This window comes from Microtus pennsylvanicus, chromosome 19 (assembly GCF_037038515.1).
Source record: "Microtus pennsylvanicus isolate mMicPen1 chromosome 19, mMicPen1.hap1, whole genome shotgun sequence".
Taxonomy (NCBI): Eukaryota; Metazoa; Chordata; class Mammalia; order Rodentia; family Cricetidae; genus Microtus; species Microtus pennsylvanicus.
The window spans coordinates 14,919,694-14,943,277 of NC_134597.1; the positions used below are offsets into that span (position 1 = coordinate 14,919,694).

Genomic DNA, 23,584 nt, shown 5'->3' on the forward strand with positions numbered 1-23,584 from the left:
TAGCTCAGAAATATTATTACTACCTAGCTCTTACCACTTAAATTAATCCATAATTATTATCTATATTTAGCCATGTGGTTTTGTCTCTTTTATCAGTGATGCATTCACATCTTGCTACTTCTGCATCTGGCAGGTGACTGTATTTCTCTGCTTTACCTCTTCCTAGAATTCTTTTAATCTGGTTGCCCTGCCTGTGCTACCAAACTGGCTACGGGTTTTCAGAGTTTTATTAAACCAATATAATTGACAAATCTTTACAATGTACAAGAACACTTTCCCACAGTTCAAAATAATGGACACAATAGAAACTGCAACTCAAATAAACCTACTTAACAGTTATCTATAGAACATTTCACCCAAAGATGATAGAATATACCTGCTTCGTAGCACCTCATAGATCATTATAGAAAATTGACTGCATACTCATTCTTATGTCTTATCCAGGTTTAAAATATTTTGAGTTACAAAGTCCACACATCTACAACTATTTTTCATCTATTTGGAACATAAAGTATGAGTTAATATAAATGTTAGCCATGTGTTGATCATGGGGATCAATTCATTAGTTAAGGATCGATGCATATTTAGTGTGAACTTTAACTTATAGTGTAGAAAGCTTTTTAAATGTCACAAAACTTCATAGTAATATTGGGTTAGAACATTGTTATTGAAAATACTGGAATAAAATGCTGTCAAATGTGGTAGTACAATCCCATACTACCCAGGACATAGTAGGTGATTTCAATCCTCATTTGTTCTACACAGCAAATGTCAAAGCAACCAAAGATATAGGCCAAATTCTACCTCAAAGAACAAATAAAAAAGGCCAAGAAATATAAATTTTGTCATGAATACATTTTATTTCACGTGAACACAAAACCGAGATGGACGTGCTATCTTACATTCAAGTTAACAGTTTTTGAAGTGACCCTAAACATACCATTACAGATGAAAATTTATTGAAGATGACTTCAATATTAATTAATTAGTAAAAAGTTAAAAATTCTCTTTTTCCTTTTATAGCAATACCTTGTTTTCTCTCATGTAATAAATCCTCATCATGTTTTCTCCTCCCTTACTCCTCCCATCTCTTCTCCACAGTTTCTTCCCTCCAGATCCACCCTCTTTCTTTGTCTCATTACAAAACAAGCAGGTTACTATTTAATAATAATAAAATAAAGTAAGTTAATAATTAATAGATTAGCATAAATATTTAAATGGAATGTGATGATTAGTGGCCTATTAGAGTAAATAATTTTTCACTTGTTGAGACATCCATAAATTTAAATCTGATACATATTATCTGTATTTGGAAATATGATGACATAACACAGCATCACTTACAAAAACAAAAAAAGCTATGATGATCATTTTCACCTTAAGAGATGAACAATGTTTGAAAAAACAAGTATATTTCGTCTGCTTTCATACAATACAGAATTCAAAGTGTTACTAAGAGCCCTATTAATGGCTGAAAAATATGTTTATTAGCTAAAAATTATTTTAGTGAATACTATGCAAACAGAAAATAATAATAATGAAATTACTCTGTGGAAGTTTTCTTTTATGCATAGCCATTCTCTGTGGAATTCAGTATTATATAATTCAAAGTCATTCACTTCCTCAAGTTAATGTACATGGCACTTCCTTTCTGAACAATATAACTTAAAAACACTTGAAATATGCATTGTTATTTTTTAGTTAAAGATAATATAATTTTGTTAAATGTTGTTCACTGAAAAAATTATGATTAATACTATCTGGAAAAATTATACTGGCATAATTCTTAATAAAGGTCACAATGCATTTTCTCTCAACTATGATCAGGGGAAATTCTGGTACCAATTGAATCACTTCTACACATGAATGGAATCATTAACCAAATTTCCTATTAAAGCAAAACCAGAGACTTTATGGATTTACCAATGAATTCAGAAAAATGTGTAAAGGATATCTAATATAAGGGCAGGGGTAGATGGAAACAGCATGTATAAGAGCTTCAATCTGGTTCATCACACCCCTGGGTTTGGAGGGAAAGTTTAGCATAAATAATATGATGAAAACTGACCATATACCAAATATTATTCATAGTATTTTTTAAAGTAAAAGAAATAAATTGCTAGGGTACAGGTTACTATCCCTGAATACTATGATAGCAAAAAAGCCCGAATATTGAAAAAAAAATGAATTCAAGAGAAAACCAAAAATTTTGTGCAAGTAAGTGAGATTAATGCCTGGGAGAAAAATGACTGTCCCACAAATGGCAATCCAAGTATGTGAAATACTTGGAATTAAGAGAATAGTTGATCGTATACACATGTTTATAAAAATGATATCATAAAAGTGAATTGGTAAATTAAATGTGGTATAGACACAATAGACTGCTGTTGAATCATACCCAGTTCAACAACATGTGTGTCACTGTGGTTAAGGGTAACCTGGTTACAAAGAATCAAATGCCACATCAACTCACTTACATAGAGAACATGAGAAAGTTGGTCTCAGAGTAGGTGAAACCTATTATTGGGGAAAGGGGATATATAGATAAAGATGGGGAGAGCAGATCAACAGGCAACATTGCAGTTCAGACTAAGGAGCGCTGCTGTGCTATTGTGTGGCACAATGTCACAACTAATAACTGTACTGCATTTCGTAGGACAATAGGGCAGGGAGGTTTAACAACTTTACAATAAAAATACAGTAACGATTTAAGCAGCTACTACATCATTCGACAGTCATAGATACATATATGGTTTTGTTTTTCTGTATCTTATTATAACTTTCATTTAAGCAGAGTATTGCTATAATGCCAGCACTCTAAAGGATGAGTCAGGAGGTTTAGATCTGGAGTGCGTTATGAGGAAGTCTGAGATACATAGTGTGATCTTGCCTAATATGAAATCCAAAATATAGCATTATATCTTTTTAAAATATCTGTATCTTGTTGAATTTCCACTCAGCTGATTGCCTGAAATTATCTGTCTATTAGAGCATCTGTTACAGTTATGCCATAATGTTTTAATGAAATTATTTGAGAATGTTATTGAGTCTATTATTTCTTTGTATATTATTTAATAATTTATGCAAAAAGATTTGTAAGTAATAAAAAATAATTTTTTATATCTAAATATTTATCTTATATTTTCTTAAGCATATAGAGCTGATGTTTTCGATTTTACTTATATCCTAGAGCATTTGGATTACAATATGTCAGCTAAAACCTTCTTCACTTAAGAAGGAGGCAGACTAAGTGTTTAACTGCTGTTCAGAAACTGAAACTGATATTTGATAACAACAATGTCATTATACTATTAACGGTATCGAACTGATATTTGCAACTACATATAAGATGTTCAGAAAAGTTGTTATTGACCAACAATGCTAAGAATTATAAAACTGACCTGATGATATTTATAACTGCTTATAACCATTGAGAAAAGTTTGACACACCCTGTAAATATTTGGGTTTAATGCATATGTTAAGAATTTTAGATTTTGATTCTTTGCACTGCCTTAAAAGAGGAACGTTGTTTTTATACTGATCACACCGAAATAGTTAGAGACGGTATGGATAAGATCAGAGAAGGATTAGAGCATAAAAGAAAACAAAGAGAGCAAGGGGAAGGATGGTTTAAAAATTGGTTTTCCACCTCCCCATGGGGCACCACCCTCTAACCCTCCCTCCTTTTTGGGACCCCTTTTAGGACTTTTATTATTGATGGCTTTTGGACCGTGGGTCTTCAATAGGCTCACTAAGTTTATTCCCCAACAGGTGGACTGCCTGGCTTCCAAGCCCATTCAAGTCCACTATCACCAGCTTAATCTGGCGGACTGAAGACTAGAAGAACCCCTTGAGAGCGAGTCTCCTATAGGAACCACATAAATCCCAGAGATATGTGTGTCTGTCCACGACAGGCGTGGACACCAGCAAGGGGTGCAAGGCAAAGCACTTCAAGCAGAGGACCACGCATTCCGTCTCTGGGTCTCCTGAGGAACATGCCTCATTGCATAGAGGTTGATGTCCAGAGATATTGACATAAAAATCTAGACTCTCTCATTCCCAAAAAGACATCTGTAACTTTGGAAAGAAATTTTCTCCACCAAATTGGAAAGAAATTTTCCCCTCCAAGTATTCAGGCCTCTGCCCCCCCCCCCCCCCCACCACGTGTTAATGATCACTCATCTACCAGATGACCTTTAACTCGCCTCATTCTAATACTTAAAAAGGGAGGACTGCTGGGAGCAAGACCTGTATTTGGTTATAGCCCTCTTAGTTCACAAATTAAGTAAGACATTCACATCTGTAGAGTAAGTTCCATACCCTTATCTCCTCCCCGCTGTGAGTTAAGAATGCCAGCAGACTTAGCAGGCCCCAGGACTCAGAAATAATTAGCATTTCCCCTGTAAACATTTACAGACCCTCAGCATTTCCTTATCTCTTCCTATCAGCAAGGGATGTCTCCAGACCTGACATTCCAGCATCCTACCTTCCCCCCTGACTTTTTGCTATATCATGCTCCTGAGAAAAAATAAAGTTGGCAACCTGATCAGAATACAGACTTTCTGTCCTTTTCTCGTGTCTCTTGCCCGCCCCCTCTCCATTCCTTTTCTTCAGGGACTGCTCTGATTCGCTTCCCGCTGGTTGGGACAATATTTTTTTTTTACTCTAATTATCTGTTCTCCTCCATCTTGATATTTTCTGGGTAATGAATTGCACCCAATACATATAATGCTTTTTTCCACTCCATTTTAATTTCACCAATAATCTACTCTTTTGCATAATAGGGGAGTTTATTTGTAAAAGAAGAAACTAAAGAGCATTATTTTGAAATGATGGGAAAATAAACAGAATCACATAAGAAGTCACCTAGAAACTGTTCCTGAATTGTGGGAGGAGATGAGAGTTGATGGTAACGTTTAGGTTACTTTTGCTAATAGTCCCTGAATAATGTTCCTTAGTAGAGTATGTTAAAATATCTCCAAAAGGACACTATAGCTTGAGGAAAGTGGATCACACATTCCAGCCATGTCTCTCCCACAAGCTGCTAACTCGAAATATAATCTTGAAACTTAAAATTGAAAGAAACTAATACTTCGTTCGAAGTGTTGCAAGGATGCAAGCAGTAACTTTAAAGCTCAAGTGCACCTCTTCTATTTCTGCTTGATGGGAGACGAGGCAGTTATTTTTTATTTCCAGCGAAACAAAGTTTAAAAGGTTTCATATTTTTATTGACTTGTTTAAATAAAATTTTTAGTCTATACCACACATATGCTGAACCATGTGCTTTAAGGAAACACAGATGCCGAGCCATATGCTTTGGCTGAATTAACTCACTTTATCTTCACCATAAGATGCTAAGGTTATGTATATTCCACGAGGTGAAAATGAAAGAATTATTTATTATTATTTTACTATTGAACTCATATGTCAAAAGAATTCAATTAAGAAGGTGTTAACTGAAAAAAGTATAAGATACTGTTTTTATCAAATTTATCAACATTTAAGAGTTTTAGTAAGCTGCTCTACTTAATGACACAAGCTGAATATACAATCGATAGTTACTTTATAACATATCCACTCAAGTTCTCTCCTGCAACCCCTACCCTAAAACAAGAACTAAGAAAGGAAATGAATAACCCAAACTCAAGAGTCATCTATTCCTGTAGTATGCAAACTGATTCTACATACCCTTATCCTGTGTCCTTTTATGTTCTTTATCATATTCCAGCTTATATTTGTCAAGTAATATAATCTTTCATTTGGCAGGTTTTTTTTTACAATGTATTCCTTAAAAACTTTGAAAGCATATATTACTTTCAATACTAAAGGCAGAAGCTGCAGTTTTTATATGACAACTGTAGGCACCCCACGCATATACTCACATATACAATTATACACTTAAATGAATGATAAAATGCACAATTTTCTGAATAAAAATTGTAATTACACACATTGTCAAAAATAGGAATGCAATAAATGTAAGCTCACCACATTTTCTAACAGAAATCGTGGTAAACTATTACAAGAAAAACTGAGGCAGAAAGTTAAAGGAAGTACAGGAGGGGTGTGTTTTGTGTTTGGTGAGGGGTCACAGTTGTGGAAATCGGTGATTTTGCTCTGCGGAGGTGGTTTTGAGAAACTAGAGGTAATGGCCTCTCCAAGAAGCAAGAAATAAAATGTAACTACACTTTCCCTCAGGGGTCCAAGCTCTTTTTTTTTCTCTTTTTTTTTTTTCTGCAGCAGTAACTTTAGTTCATTTTCTTCCACAATTTCACCAGACTGGATTAAGCAAGCTTTTATAGCTATAGGAAAGTTTAAGAGAGAACAAGAAAGGGAAAATTAAGGAAAAGCACAGAGCTTGTACCCTGGGATGGGTTAGGATTAAGCAACTAGTTCATATGAAAATTTAAGAGTTCAGCAAAGTTGTAAAATTATACAAAATGTTTTATCTTAATTTTGTTTAAGTCAACATCTCAATATGAAGCTCTGTTGATGAGCAATTTAAAATGTAGAGCAAGCTGGTTTCAAAGTACAGAAATCTTCCTGCCTCTGTCTCCCAAGCAGTGGGATTATAGATAGGTGTGTAGCACCATACCTGACTAAAATCTTAATTTCCACAGCAAAAATTTTAATATCCAACTAAAATTGTTACCCATAAAGAAAAATAAAATTTAAAAGATTATTAAACTGTAAGGATAAACATATTGCATGTGACTTCTAAATTGAATATCTGTAACCTATATTTTCAATAAAAGACTGGATAATTGCATCTTGCTGGAAAGAAATGATTTCAGAGTCATTCATAGTTTGAGAATTCAGGAATGTAATCAATAATAAGTCATTTACATGTAAAGAAAAAGATACAAACAGAGAGAACTCTTTTGACATCTGAGTGGTGTTTAAACTTCTGCCTATGTAATCAAAATTGAATACCCAATACCACATGTTATTTTATATCTTCCTGATCATTTTTTATCTTCCAATATTATTGACATATTAGTATTACAATCTGCCAATACAGAAAAATACTAAGTATATCATCCTAATAGATATTCATTATCATATAATCTTATAATTATTCCAAAAGGATCCAATAAGAATTATCAATGGAATTCTAACTTGAGAATCTATATTTTACTGAAGCAATTGTTTATGCTTTTAATACTGAGTTCACTGACATACTACAATCAGTAAAATTGCAAATATTTTGTCTTGTTTTGGAATTTTTATTTTCACAAATTCCCCAGTTCATTGCTTTTGTGATCTTTTTAGTTCACTGATGCAAACCTCAAAATATAGACAGGAGATTGGAGAATTATAGGAAAGTTTTTGCTTAATATATGTCACATGTATAAACATATAATAGTGAGGAAGATTTAATCATTTGCCTCTTTGTTTTCTAATGTGGAAAGATAAAGGGATCAAGATAATTTGGTAAATGGATCCTAAACTATTGGACTCATTGTAAGGAATGCTAAGTCCTGATGAGCTAGTTCATAATAGCATGACTATAAATATTGATAATTTATTTTGCATTTTAAAGAGATGAAAAAAAGAATTAAAATGTTTTGCCCCCACAAAAAAGTGATAATGGATAAAGGGTTATTTAATATAATTATTGTACAATGTATATATGTATTAAAATGTATGCAGTGTTTATATGTATTTATTTATTTATTATTTATTTATTAAAGATTTCTGCCTCCTCCCTGCCACTGCCTCCCATTTCCTTCCCCCTCCCCCGATCAAGTCCCCCTCCCTCCTTAGCCCAAAGAGCAATCAGGGTTCCCTGCCCTGTGGGAAGTCCAAGGACCACCCACCCCCATCCAGGTCTAGTAAGGTGAGCATCCAAACTGTCTAGGCTCCCACAAAGCCAGTATGTGCAGTAGGATCAAAACCCAGTGCCACTGTTCTTGACTTTTCAGCAGTCCTCATTGTCCGCTATGTTCAGAGAGTCCGGTTTTATCCCATGATTTTTAAGACCGGTGCCAGCTGGTCTTGGTGAGTTCCCGATAGAACATCCCCATTGTCTCAGTGTGTGTGTGCACCCCTCGGGGTCCTGAGTTCCTTGCTCGTGCTCCCTCTCCATCTGCTCCTGATTTGGACCTTGAGATTTCTGTCCGGTGCTCCAGTGTGGGTCTCTGTCTCTGTCTCCTTTCACCGCCTGATGAAGGTTAATATTCAGGACGATGCCTATATGTTTTTCTTTGGGTTCACCTTCTTATTTAGCTTCTCTAGGATCACGAATTATAGGCTCAATGTCCTTTATTAAAATAGCACTCATCAGTATAACTTTTGATTTTTCTCTTTAAGCTATATGTTATACATATCAGTTAAAAATAAATGTAATTTAAATAATGGATGCATTAATATTTTCCTCTTATGACATTGAAGTGTGTTTTAATAAGTACATGTTCATATTTCTGTTTTTAAAATATATGCCTAATAGTTTGATTTTCACACAGAAATTTATCATAAAACATCTGGTCTTGAACATATCTTGAAGGCAAAAAGTTCATTTCCGTAAGACCAAGGAGATAAGCATTTATCATGCACTTCTGTACTAATAAGCATAAATACTATAATTACCATATTTCCCTTCAGAATACTAAACTGGTCTTTGGTTTAAAATAATGAGGAGTGATATAACAGAGCAATGCGTAGAGCTACTCGGGAAGGATCCAGATACTTCTCTTCCGTTGTGGTCTCCCAGCAGTGTGGCCTCTGGATGATGTAACAGAGCAATGTGTAAGTTACTCTGTAAGGTTCCAGACACTTCTTCTTTTGTGGTCTTCCAGCAGCCCAACCTCTGGCATATTATTGCCAGAAATCCACTCATTAATATAAAATGAGGCATCTTTATAGAAGTAATATAGTATCAACACATGTCAAGACAAGTCTTTAAAACAGAGCTCACCAATTGGTAATCTGCTAAAAGTATTAACTATTTTGCTTTCAATTACATGAATGATTGAAAAGCTTGTGCATCAGTTGAATTATAGATGGAAAAGTTTTAGTTTTTAAGGATAAAATCTATTATGACTTTACAAACTGCACTGTGGACAATGTTTTCTCTTAATATAAAATAAGGCTTGATAATTTTTCTGTTTGTAAATACATATTATTGAATTTTTAAAGAATAAATATTACCCAACTTAGTTCAATGATAAGTAAATACTGTAACTTTTTCATTTTATTTGATCTTAACTAGGAATTTACATTATAAGAGGCAAAAGGAAGAATAAAATGAATCAATGGAAGGAACAGCCTATACAGTGGCATCACCTGGAGATTGTCTGGGAGACGAGCATCCTTGAGTTTGACAATGGGAATCTGATTACAAAAACTCAAAAAGCAGGACCTTTGATGAGCTCAGCAGATTGGTCAGGTGGTACAGGGAAGGCCACTGTTTGCCATCCTCTGCCCAGTTGGTCAGTTGGGAATGCTGAGCTGGCTTATTCTGGAATTTACTTTAAACTCAGGAGATCCACAGGGCCACTATAATTGCATTAGATTGGGTACAAAAAGGCTCACTTTTCCTTTTCATTATTCATAAGCTAAAACCCTCGAGCCTCAAAGCAGCAGCTAGGACCTCTGAGGAAACTATTTATAGGCAGCCATGATCCTTGTTTTCTAAGCAGAAATTGAAGTCACTGTAAGGGGAGAGGGACAAAATGTATTAAATATAGATTATCTACTCTTTCTGTCCTTCTACAAATGTACTTTCTTCCTGTCATAAAAACAAATATAAAATACCAAACATATTATGTAATATAACTTTTTAAAAATTGAAATTGAAATAAATTTAGACTTAAAGAACAGTGACAAAAAGTTTCAAAAAGATTTACTTTGCCCTTCACCTAACTTTCATTTTAATCAATGTTTTGAATGCCAATTTTTCAATGATCTGGCATAACCCTTGGCTTTGTAAGTTTTAACTTTTTGCCTGGCATAACCTAGAACTATCTGGGGTGAAAACCTCAATTGAGGAATTACCTGTATCAGACTGGCATGGGGGAGATTTGCTCTAGTGTTAACTGATATAATTAGGTCCATCCCTAGTCAGTTGGTCTTGAAAGATATAAGAAAGCTAACTGAGAATAAACATCCCTGTCCGGCATCAAAGAGCATCCTTCAGAGTTCCTGTTGCACTTCCTTGATGTGAAGTGAGGTCCTTGTTCAGAAGCGATACTGTGTAGAATAACACACAGGCCTGCTTTCAACTTCTACTTGAGTTACCAGCTTGGCTTCTCTCAATGATCAACGATAACTGGGAATTGTACACAAATTATCTCCTTCCTCTCTCTTGGTGCTTTTGGTCTGGATGTTTTATCACGTGAACAAAAGTCACAATAGAAGAGTATTAAACTATTTTTACACTACATAGCTTATCTACATATGACTTTTCTTTTCACCATCATTGAACAATTACACAGTGAGAGGCTAGGTTTTCAGAATAGTTATATAGATACATGATAATGTTTGAAAATAGCATTACTATGATGTAATGATGTTAAAACTGAACATATGACAAATTAATTTATTTGCCTGGACATCTATGACATTAGTCTTTGGTTCCCTAGCCAGAGCTCTTTCCTCTTGATCATTCTCTTACAACACACAAATAAGACTGATCCAGTCCCCAAAAGAGTGTCATTGTTCACTGAGGTGCAATATTTGTTGGTTTTTGACAATTGTTCTGGCTTTGTTTTTGTTTTTAAGGAGAGTAAATATACAGTTACAAACACTTAGAAAAACAGCATTGAATTTGAGTTATCCTACACATCACATAATTAGTGTGTTATTTGGAAAGATTAATAAAGAATGAATAAACATATTGAATTGTGTAGAATAAACACATGAACCAATTCCCCCAAATGTTTTATTCAAATGCTCATTCATAGACTTTCATTCTAGGAAGCTAAAAATTTTCAAATAAGCGTAGGTGTTAAAGAATTTCAAGTACTGAATGTAAACAAGAAGAAGTTCTCATTGGAGAGCAGTGCTTGCATCTCAAGTCTGAGTACCAGAGTTTAGGTCACCAAATATCACATCCAAGTTGGACAGGTGGTGGCTGCATAGAAGTTCCCCAAGGCAAACTGAACAACTGGACCAACAGAACCTACTGATTCCAGCCCAACCAAAGCCTTGCTCCAATAAACAGGAAGCAATTGCAGCCACCAAATGATTTTTAATAACCCCTGCAAACAAAGAACACACATACACACACATTAATTAATCCTTATAGCCTTTCACAAAAGAATCAGTAAGCCATAAATATATTCATCTTGAGTGGGGTAAACCAGACCCAGAAAGATAATTATCATATGTACTCACTCATAGGTGGTTTTTAAACATAAAGCAAAGAAAACCAGCCTACAATGCACAATCCCAGAAAACCTAGGCAACAATGAGGACCCTAAAAGAGACATACATAGATCTAATCTACATGGGAGGTAGCAAAAGACAAGATCTTCTGAGTAAATTGGGAGCATAGGGACCATGGGAGCAGGTTGAAGAGGAGTGGAGAAAAAGGGAGGGGAGCAGAGAAAGATGTATAGCTCAATAAAGTGAAATATATATATATACACACACACACATATATATATTCAACTAAACTGCCAAAGAATGTCTTTGTTTGTCTTTATTATATTGTCTTAATATCTTAATTACTAGTTAAAAGATCTCTCTCTCTCTGGATGTTTTCTGGTCATTTGTACCTTTTACCGTAGTGACCTTATTCCCTTATATGATTTAGTTCACATGTTCATTACTCACTGAAGTTGCTAAATGTAGGCTCTGTCACATAGGTGTTTCATTTTACACACTCACAAACCTGTTATTTCCTTTTTATTTTTTGACCTGTTTTGTATCAGATACATTTCATTTTGGCTTTTGCTACTGCTATTTTAGCACATTAACATTCCAAATTTTAATGTGCTAAATTTCCATCATATGGATTTGAGGCCAGAGTGAAGAAATTTTTATGACAAATTTTTTCATTACAAATTTTCTTTTTTTTCTGACTTAAAATTACAAATTTTCTTATATTAATTTGTTGGAGTGTGATTATTCTTGGGCACCCACATAAAGACCAGAGGAGAGCCTATAAAAGACTTTTCTCCTGACACTGTTTTTGTACCAAGGATACAACCTAGGATATACGGCTTGGCAGCAAGTGCCTTAGCCTGCTAAGAAATGTTACTTTTATTTGTATTTAAGTTTTTTTTCTTAGAAATATTTGTCATGCCTCAATATACATATTAGAACTAATGCTATTTTTTTCCAAAATAAAATTAATTTTTTGAATGTTGTGAAGGTAAAAATTTTCTTTCTTTCTTTTTTTTTTTTTTTTTTTTTTTTTGGTTTTTCGAGACAGGGTTTCTCTGTGGCTTTGGAGCCTGTCCTGGAACTAGCTCTGTAGACCAGGCTGGTCTCGAACTCACAGAGATCCGCCTGCCTCTGCCTCCCGAGTGCTGGGATTAAAGGCGTGCGCCACCATCGCCCGGCTAAATTTTTCTTTCATAATAACAACTGTTATATGCACATAAAACTTAAAATCTGTTCATCTTAAAATTACAGTATCTATTTAAAATTCTACCATAGATAAAGAGGATTTTAAATTGGAAAGTATAGTGAATAGTACTCATATACATATTTATGTAGAATATTAAGATATTAGAATATAAATAATTTTATCTGGCCCAAAGGCTTTTGTTATTTTGAATGTCTTAAAGGTTATGTAATTCCTTGTAGGTTCTGTATGGTATACAGCATTTATGGTTCTAGACTAGATAGTACAGGAGCCATCCCCAATGCCTTAGACAACTCTAAATCCTGTATCATGCCATGTGATCTGTAGAAGATATCTCCATGTTCTTCCACAATAACCCTGCACACTTTGCCTTAATATCTAATTTTGAGTTCCCAAAATGGTATGTTTCAATTATATGAGTGCCTTATCCCAAATTTTGGTAGACAAAGCAGTAAGAAAACCTGTTAGATTATTTGCTTTGCATAGAGAATTTAGACATAGGTAGTGAAAATGCTGCTTTCTAGTTGTGATGACCTTTGCAATAAAACTCATCTATACTTTCATACTTCGTCTATACCTAAGTACTAGCTTGTTACTCATAAGGGAAACATTGTTATTCTTTTATTATAAAGATAATAAAGAATCAGAGTGTGAATTCAAATTTTAATTAAGGATAAATTTCAATTTGATATAAATTACTTTAATATGCAGGTACGATTAAGGTCATGTAGTTGAACTGAGAAATTAGAAATTCCATCTATCATGCTATACCCATGGATACCAAGGAAGCTTCAAAAACTCTGCTGGTGTTTATTACTCATTAAGCAGAAAAATAATTGCAAAGGAGTCCATGTTCTGTATGAAAATTGTACATTTTAAGTATCAGACAAATGTGTGAAGCTTCCTTTAGAAGATGTCTCTGGAAAGTATAATGTACGAACAATATTGATTTACTATTTGACTCAGAGTAACTTTTGACATTTGAACTCAGCCAGTAGCTTATCCAGACACAAATGAAACAATTCTTTAACACGATTGATTTAGGTCTATTTTTATTTAGAAACTATCCTGACATCTTTATGCTCCATCCTTTAGTCATTACTAGCCTTCTCAAAAAGTGGTGCTCATACCCCCCTTTTAAAAGCACTCAGTGGGCCTTTTGCTAGTGACCCACTGAGCCGTCCAGAAGGGGCAGAGTGAAAACACCACTTTTGGGTGAAGTGACAACATGGTGTGTTGCTTACTTCAATCGGTGTTGTGACACGATGAAGAAAAAAAAAAAAAAGAAGGGGCTGGAGAGATGGCTCAGCGGTTAAGAGCATTGCCTGCTCTTCCAAAGGTCCTGAGTTCAATTCCCAGCAACCACATGGTGGCTCACAACCATCTGTAATAGGGTCTGGTGCTCTCTTCTGGCCTTCAGACATACACACAGAAAGAATATTGTATACATAATAAATAAATATAAAAAAAAAGTGGTGCTCAAGGTAAAATAAAATATAAATGAGTTTTTAATTGCATTATGCACATGCAATGCTTTGTCAAAGCTATAATTGCATTATTTGTCTATGTTCATTTATTTGCGTATGACTTCTTATTCAATTAAAAGTATCTTGTTGATACATTCTTTATCTTAGTTTCTTCTGTCTGATGAATTGCTGTTGTACCAAGCTGCTCATGATTGAAACACACGAATAGTGGTGGTAATTTTCCTTGAAGACTTCATCCTTGCATAAGTTCGATTGAAATGTTTAATTATAGTTTCACTTCTCTGAACATTTTGAAAAACCAAGTTCATTAGAATTGTCTGAACATTCTGAGTGCTCGGTCTTTCAGAACACAAAAGTGAGATCTCCATAAGCTCAATAAACATAGACTTTGTAGATAAAACAAACTTTGTGGTTCATATTTTATTTATTTTCCATCTAAGATGTTTACTAACCCTGCATAATTGGATAATTCCTCCCCAACTATTTGTTATCCTTGCACCCCAGACCTTTCTAAAAAGCACGAGATTGAACAATTTGTTTCCACTTCTCAAGCTCTGTTGACTTCATTATGTAAACAGATATTATTTATTTGGTTTTCTTATTTACTTTGTTATAATTTTAATTTTATTTATATTTTATTACAGAAAAAAATTAGATTTGAATAGATTTTGATTATATTCTTCTTTCTCCAATCCTTTCCAAAACTAGTCAACTATGTTATTTCTTAAAATAAAAAAAAATACATACAAAACCAAATTACTGCCACCAGATAACACCATACTCTAACCAAATAGAAGCAAACAAAACAACAGTAGAATTTATTTTATGTTTATCAACTAGCACTGAACTTAAAGCCTTCCCTGAAATGGTTGATATGCCCATTGTCATTTTATTTCAGAAATTTGATTTTCTTATTCCATAATAATAAATGGCAGTTTAGTTGTTAATTTTTATCCTACAGGCTAGGTTTCCCATTCATATATCCATTTTCTAAAAAATATAACAAAATAAAATGCAATATATATAACACAAAACTATCACATCAAGTGTGATAAGACAAAGAAATAGAAAGAAACAGATCAAGAGAAAGCACAAGAATCAGAGACACACTCATTCTCACACACAAGATTTCCATAAAAACACTAAATTGGAAGCCATGATATAAGCACAGAGGACCTGGTGTAGACACATGCAGACCGTGTACGTGCTGTTTCAGTCTCTGTGTGTTCAAATGGGTTTTGCTCATCCTGGTTTAGAGGAAATTGTTGCCTTTGTATCCTCCATACCTTCTGGCTCTTACACACTTTCCATCTCCTCTTCTGCAGTGTTCTCTAAGCTCTAGGGAGAGGGAGTTAATGGAGACATCACATTTATATCGGACTGCTCCAAGGTCTTTCATTTTTTGTGTAATGTCTAACTATGGCTCTTCATATTCATTCCCATTTGCTGCAAGAGTAAGTTTCTTAGTAAACTGTTCATTATGTATTCTTGATGCAACATTAGCATCTGTCCAAGTTTGTCATATTTCTTTATCATATATAATAATCTTATTAGTTCTTAGAGAATTGTATGCAGCATCTCTCTATCATGTCCACCTCCCACTTCTACCCAAACTCCTCTGAGATGCAGCCCCTCCTCCTATTCCTATGCTTTGTCTACTGTTTTTGAAACTGTTTTACAAAAGTGTCCTAGTCCTGTTGCTCTGACTCTCTTCCAAGCCCTCTTCCATGATGTTCCTGAGAGTGAAATTTGGTGACTGTGTTGCAAATGCAGAAACTGATTAATTGAATGAGAGAATCCCTAGGTTAGCTGATCTCTGCATTTTGACAAGTTGTAGCTTTTCTGCAATGATCTCTTTCTGCTGTAAAACAAAGTGTCTTTGATGAGGGGACCGGCCGGCTATACTTATCTGTGAATATAAAGATAAGTGTATAGAATGGGGTTAGATTGTACTGGTTGAGGAGAGAGGAAGCAGTAAGTTAGTCTCTAGTTTCTGTGACTAACCAGGCACACATTGACTACACCTTTTATTTCAGATATTTCTACTGAGTAGGCCTTAAGTATAATTATGCATCTGTTATTTCTAAGATATAAATACAACTCTTTTTAAAATTCCTTTGTTTTTGGAAAATCATTTTACATTTCAACCTCCGTTCTCCTTCACACCCTTCCTCTTGCCCTCCTTGCTTCCCTGACAGCCCAACTTCCATCTACTTCTTCCAAAGAGTAAAAGCTCCCAAGGGGAGTCAACAAAGTCTGGAGCATTAAGGTGCAACAAGACCAAGCTATGCCCCCAGCCTTATGGATGAGCATGACATCCCAACATAGGGAATGGGCTCCAACAAACTAGTTCATGCACCAGGAATGGATCCTGGTCCCACTGCCAGGGAGCCCTCACTATTTTCTTTCACATACAGAGGAACTAGTTCAGTGCCATGGAGAGTCCACAGCTGTAGGTCTAGAGTTCATGAGTTTCCACAAGATTGGTTCAGCTATCTCTGTAGATTTCTTTTTTTTTTTTTTTTTTTTTTTTTTTTTTTTTTTTTGGTTTTTCGAGACAGGGTTTCTCTGTGGCTTTGGAGCCTGTCCTGGAACTAGCTCTGTAGACCAGGCTGGTCTCGAACTCACAGAGATCCGCCTGCCTCTGCCTCCCGAGTGCTGGGATTAAAGGCGTGCGCCACCATCGCCCGGCCAAATGAAAAAGCTTACGGCTCTCTGTAGATTTCTCCACCATGATCTTGACCGCACTTCCTCATACATTCACTCCTCCCTCTCTTTGACTGGTTCCCAGAACTCTGCCTTGTGCTTGGATATGTATCTCTGCAACTGGTTCTACCAATTACTGGATGAAGGCTTAATGATGATAGTTGGGGTAGTCAACAATCTGATTACAGGGGAAGATCAGTTCAGACGCCCTCTCCACTATTGCTATGAGTCTTAGCTAGGGTCATCCTTGTGGATTCTTGGGACTTAGCCTAGCACCAGGTTTCTCCCTTACGCCATAGTGGTTCTATCTATCAAGAGCTCTCTTTCATTGCTCTCCCACTCCATCCCTCCTCCCTCGATCATCCTGTTTCCTCATGTTCTTATCCACCATTGCCTATCCTGTACCAACCCCCTTTTCTCCCAGTTTACTTAGGAGATCTCATCTAATTACCCTTCCCAGGGCAATTCATGTGTTCCTCCTAGGATCCTCCTTGTTACCTAGCTTCTCTGGAGCTGTGGATTGTAGTCTGGTCATTCTTTGATTTACGTCTAATGTCCACTTATGAATGAGTACATAGCATGTTTGTCTTTCTGAGTCTGAATTGTCTCAGGATGATTTTTTCTAGTTCCACCCATATGTCTCTAAATTTTATGACATCGTTGCTTTTTACAGCTGAGAAATACTCCATTGTGTAAATATAACACATTTTTTTAAATTTTCTCTTCAGTTCAGGGGCATCTAGGTTGTTGTCATGTTTTATCAATTACAAATATGCTGCTATGAATATTGCGGAGTCTATTGCTCCTTTATACAAATGATAAATGGGACAAGAAAGAAATCAGAGAAGCATCACCCTTTATAATAGCTACAAGTATAAAATATTTTGGGGTAGCTCTAACCAAACAACTGAAAAACCTGTATAATAAGAACTAAAGTCTCTAAAGAAAGAAATTGAAGAAGGTATCAGAAAATAGAAAGATCTCTCATGTTCTTGGATAGGTAGGATTAACATAATAAAAACGACAGTCTTACCAAAGCAATCTACCAACAAAATTTAGAGAAATCCCCATCAAAATCCCAACACAATTATTCACAGACCTTGAAAGAACAGTACTCAGCTTCATATGCAAAATATAAAAATTTAAAAAAGCAGAAAAGGTAAAACAATCTTGTACAATAAAGGAACTTCTGGAGGCATCACAATCTCTGACTTCAGACTCTACTACAGAGCTATAGTTAAAAAAAACCAACAACTTGGTACTGACATAAAATAGACATGTGAACCAATGGTATTGAATCAAAGACCCGGGTAATAATCCATACACCTATGAACATGTGATTTTTGACAAAGAAGATAAAATGGCACAATGCAAAAAGGAAAGCATTTTTAACAAATGGTGCTGGCATAACTGGATGTCAACATATAGAAGATTGCAAATAGTTCCATATCTATCTCCATATCTATCCCCATGCACAAAAATCAAATCCAAGTAGATCAAAGACCTCAACATAAATCCAGTTGCACAGAACCTTATAGAACAGAAAGTGGGAAGTAGCCTTGAACACAATGGCACAGGAGGCTTCCTAAATATAACACCAGTCACACAGACACTGGGAGAAACATCAAAAAATGGAACCTCCTGAAACTTAAAAGCTTCTGTAAGGCAAATGAAATAGTAAATAAGATAAAATGACAGCCCACAGAATGACAAAATATTTTTGCCAGCCCCACATCTGATAGAGGGCTGATCTCAAAAACATATAAAGAACTCAGGAAATTAGACACAAAAATACAAAATAATCCGATTTAGTGAAACTCTTGCAGCTTTCAGAATGTGTGACTATGTGGTCACTGAAATGAATCACAGGGATGGCAAATGGATAGCTGCTATAGAGATTTGCATTGATATGAATCTTAGTTTACTGATAACAATTTAAAGTCAATTCTGTTATATGTATATTTCTAATCTTGATTAAGGTATTGTGTTTGTGCAGCTCATTTAAAAATTTAGCATATAATTAAGAAATATAGGTTAATAGATAATCATCTGCAATAGTCAATCTTGTAGTCATGTTAGGTTTTCCAGCTGTACAGAGATGTATTTCAGATGCAAGGGCATTCTTCAAACCCTTCAAAGAGTACAGAATGTGGCATTTAAAATGTTTTAAGAACTTAAGACTTTTCATGACAATGAGGCACATCTGCTCCTGGAAGCAACCAATTACTTCAAGAGGCAGATGGGCATCGAAGAGGCTCCTTGTGGAGTTGGTTAACTATTTGGGCAAGAAACTGCTCTTGCCTGGATTGCTTGCTTAACTGAAAAAATATCTGCTGAACTTTTCTAAAAGTGATACAATCCATCAGGCTTCCTGCTTCATGAAAAAGTCTGCTAGACATTCTGCAAGACACAGAAGATGACTGATGCACTGCCAATATAGGCAAAACTGTCTTTGAAATTTCCTTCTTTGTGGAAAAGTTTGCTGGATAGAATGGGCATGCGGGCTGAAGACTGATGCCCCAACAGAAGAACTTTGGGTGACTGTCCATGCAGCAAGGTGTATTTGTCAATTCTAGAATTTTGGAGGTTGCTTACAATACACCTCCTGTTTACTTAGGTAACATTATATCCTTCTGGAGTCTTTGATGGAGTTGAAAAATAGATAGTAATAATATAATTTTCCTTAGTTATAATAAAAGATAAAATAGATATAACTGTAATACTTGCTTGGTAACTGCTTTATGTAATTTTACTATGTTAAAGTTAAAACCTTCCTTTTTAGTTTAACAGAAAAGAAAAAATGGTGTGGGAGGGCCTTCTGTCTATATGTTTCTTTTATTGGTTAATGAATAAAGAAACTGCCTTGGCCTGTCAATAGGGCAGAACTTAGGTAAGTGGGGTAAACTGGACTGAATGCTGGGAGAAGTAGGCAGAGTCAGGCCATGTAGTCCTGCCAGAGATGGACACCAGAACTGTAGCCAGTAAGCCAGAGTCATGTGGCAATACACAGATTAAGGGAGATGGGTTAAATTAATATATAAATGTTAACCAATAAGAAGTTAGAGCTAATAGGTCAAGCAGTGATTTAATTAATATGGTTTCTGTGTTCTTATTTTGGGTCTAAGCTAGCAGGGCTGCTGGGAATCAACAAGCAGACAAGTCTTCCAGTCAGTTCCATATTGATTTACTAAATCCTGTCTCCAAAGTACATGATGTCTTATCTTTTCTTCAAGTCACCAAGAACATCAGAAATAGCCCATATTGTTTTGGAATTTCTTGAGTATTCTGACTAACAACTACAATGTGTTTCCCTATACATAACCTGGCATTGAAATTTTTTGTTATATTGTCTATAATAATTAAAATATTATCATCCCAATTCTTTAATTTTGTTCTATTTTCTTCTTATTTTTATTTAATCTATTATACTCTCTTTGGGTTAAATTATCTGGCATGTGAAAATATTTTTTTTTATTTCTCTTGTTGATGATATAGGAAAGAATACTACATTCATATACATGAAAAAAAAATCATCTAAATATTCCTTAAAGACCAGGTAATTCTAAATGTAATAAGAATCCCTCTGGATCCTTCATAACTAACTACCTGACTATGGTCAGGTTTTTATCATTTAATCTAGCTGGAAGCTCCTCCACCAAACCCAAGACCTTCCCCAGGCTCTAGTACTTAAAGGATCCTTGAAAAGAATTTCAATTACCGTCTTGTACTTCACTTCAATATTAAAGAAGCACAGTAGATTTCTTTTTTTTTCTTGGCAAGAAATCTCACATTAGTGAATATAAATAGAAGTTATGCTATTTTAAGAAAAACAACAGCTATACCTCCAAAGACTATTAAATATTATAGAGAGAATACTAAAAGTTAAAGTATTCTCTGAGAATCAATCTCATCCTAAGAGGAAAACCCAACAATCTAAAATAAACAAAAAAAGTATTTTCTTTAAATGCATTGTCTCTGAAATATATTCCTGAATTTACATGAAATAGTAATATTTATAAAAAATCAGTTAACAACAGAGTAAACTATAATTTATTTCTGAATGTATACATTGTTCATATCAGTTCTTGCTTATACACTTATTATACTGGAATAATTGTTTAAAAATATTTCTAGATTATAAAATAAATTTTATTTTTATGCATTATTAAATAAGCAGAAACAATACTATTTGCTCACAGAGAATCCTTAATTCATAAATAAATCTTTAGATAACAATTACATATAATTTCATAAACACTATGCATTTTTAGAAATTCACAGCTGATAAAAATAAAAATTGATATAACACATATGTATGATTTTTTTCTTTAATATTTGATTTTGTGGGTTTTTTATTCTTTTTCATTTTGTTCAAAGTATTAGTAATTTTTTTTTACCCTCCAGAAGGAAGTCTCTGAGGATGTGTCTGCAGTTACAAAGCCCAGACACGGTTTTCATCAAAGACAACATCCAAACCCCTGAGTGGAAAATTCCATCCAGTCAATTTCTCGCATGATTTGTACTTAGCTTACTCAGGAGGTTTTAAGGGGCACAAAAACCCTTGAAACAATAATTCTTGAAAAAAATGCATTATGTAGTATTTGTTCTGCCCTCAATAAGTGACTTTACTCAGAACAATATTTGGAAAACCACTTTTATTCCCTTATAGTTTCTCTTACTCTTCAATGATTTGAAGTATGTAAACATTTCTTTTACAAAGCCAACCACTTAAAAATTAACAAACATATTAATATATTTAAAGGGTTGTGGAATGCAGAATACATATAATCAATATTATTGTCCTAAACTAAATAAAATGGAAAGGGTTTTCTTAGATTTTATTCTACTGAGTTTAATTATAATAGCACAAATCGACCATAAATAACATAAAGTTTCAAATAAGCCTCTTATTATTTTATACCAATATATCCACAATGAAATTTCTCAGTATACAATTAATCTCAAAGATTTTCAAAAATATGTACTAACCTAAACCTTTGGAATCCTGTGTTTATTTTACATTTAAAGCACACCACAATCCAGAGGACTTACCTGAGTTTGATGTCTCCTACATCAACTACACATGACAATACCTCCAAAAACAAATACTTGAACTCCTTAATTATTGTTCTATAATAAAGTAATTATAGTGATATTGAAGGAAAGTTTGTCCTGGGGTTTGGAAGCAAGGCATTTATCTTTCTAATGAAGCAAATGAGAAAAACAGAGAATTTTGCAAGGACATGCTACCATATGCTCGTTATATTTGAGTGACAACCATCTGAGAGTCAGACCTATTTAGTAAGCATCATTAGAGTCCTCCCTTTGAAAATTTGTACTATTACAGAATAATAGTTGTGTATAATGCTAGGGTAGTGGCACAAGATGGAAGCAATTAAAAATGTAGAATGAAGTTATTGCGGTTTAGTAGGGATGGGTCTAGAGAGATTGTCCAGCAGATAAGATCACGTGTTGCCATTCAGATGACAGACATGGCTTGATTCCCAGCACACCCACAGTGATTCGCAACCACTCATAACTCCAGTTCCAGGAGATCCACTTCTCTTCTGATATCAGCAGACAACAAGTAGGCAATAAGTATGTACTTAATGTACATAGATGCATGCAGGCATAAGACATAAAATAAAATTTGTAATAAAAGTTTTGAAAAGTAATGATTTAGCACGGAACAACAACATAGTCAAAGAAGTCTAGCTTGGAAAGGAACAAAAGATCTTTAGAAAGCATCAAATACTTTATTTGGATGTATTTGTGTATGTATAAAATGTTTATAGACTCTTATGACACACTTTATTCACTTGTCCTAACAATCTAGCTGCCTAAATCCTCTCTTTCATAGAGCTTTTAATTACTATTTTCATCACTATTTAATTAGATAAATGAGAAAGTGGATGTCCATAGAAGTTCAAAATCCAAAATTTTCCACTCCCACCGCACTGGATCATCTTCATAGGCTGACATGTCCGGAGGAAGAGCTAATCATATCTGATGTGCTAGTGATCATTCCTTCTTCAACTCCTCAATTTCAGTTTTCAGTTCTACAGCTCTTTTTCCTATTTTTGAAAGAGCTGTTAATGATTCACTCCATCTAAAAGTGTTTCAACAGCAGGAGGGAATTGCTCTGAACCTTGGGTCTAGAAAATTGACAAACTTTCAAGGAAAAAGTAATTCACAATTAGCATGTTATTGTACCCTCCTTCTATGCATAGTATCTCTCACTGTTATTTATACCAGAGTTTCTATACTTTTAGGAAGCCAATACCTTAGAGACAAGATTTTTCTTCCTTGGGAACCATTCTTTTTCACAGAAACTGTTAAAGTCTCTCCAAGTTGCTCTTGCAGTGATAATCCACAGCAGACCAGATTTCCCCCCGCATCTGAAAGCTTCTGTCTGGATAATGCCACGTAGAGGAGCTATCCAAGCATCACTTCTACACTGTTGCTTGATATCTTCGTCTGATAGTAAAGTAAGTTTTCTTTCTCTAGCGTAAAGATTATTGTGCAATAGGAAAAACTAGTCATACATGAATTAATATTAATCATATTGATATCCAGCTGATGCAGTTCCTAGTTGCTCAGTTGCATATTAAAACCCCAGTGGCATGTTGTGAAGGTTTATTCAATAAAAATACAAGGGCAGAGGGCTTTTCAATGTTGCTGATGCTGTTTGCAAATTGACTGAATTGTTCTTCTTAGTCCCTGATCATGTTGCTATGAGATATCTTGCAAATACTCATGAATGCCCACAGGGAAAGCACTCCTTCTGCTTCAGAGTCTAAAGCAGATCCTGGTGTATATTCTTATAAATATGTATTAAGTGCAACTCCTCATGCT

At 34.7% G+C, this 23,584-nt stretch overlaps 1 non-coding gene and 1 pseudogene across 1 annotated transcript; one reads left to right on the forward strand and one right to left on the reverse strand.

The window, feature by feature from the left end:
* The window catches only part of LOC142838504 (small ribosomal subunit protein eS17 pseudogene), a 139,576-nt pseudogene that overhangs the window by 106,485 nt on the left and 9,507 nt on the right, over positions 1-23,584 (reverse strand).
* LOC142838541 (small nucleolar RNA SNORA21) lies at positions 13,668-13,802 on the forward strand. The gene has a single exon (XR_012908593.1). It is a non-coding gene; the product is annotated as a small nucleolar RNA SNORA21 (small nucleolar RNA).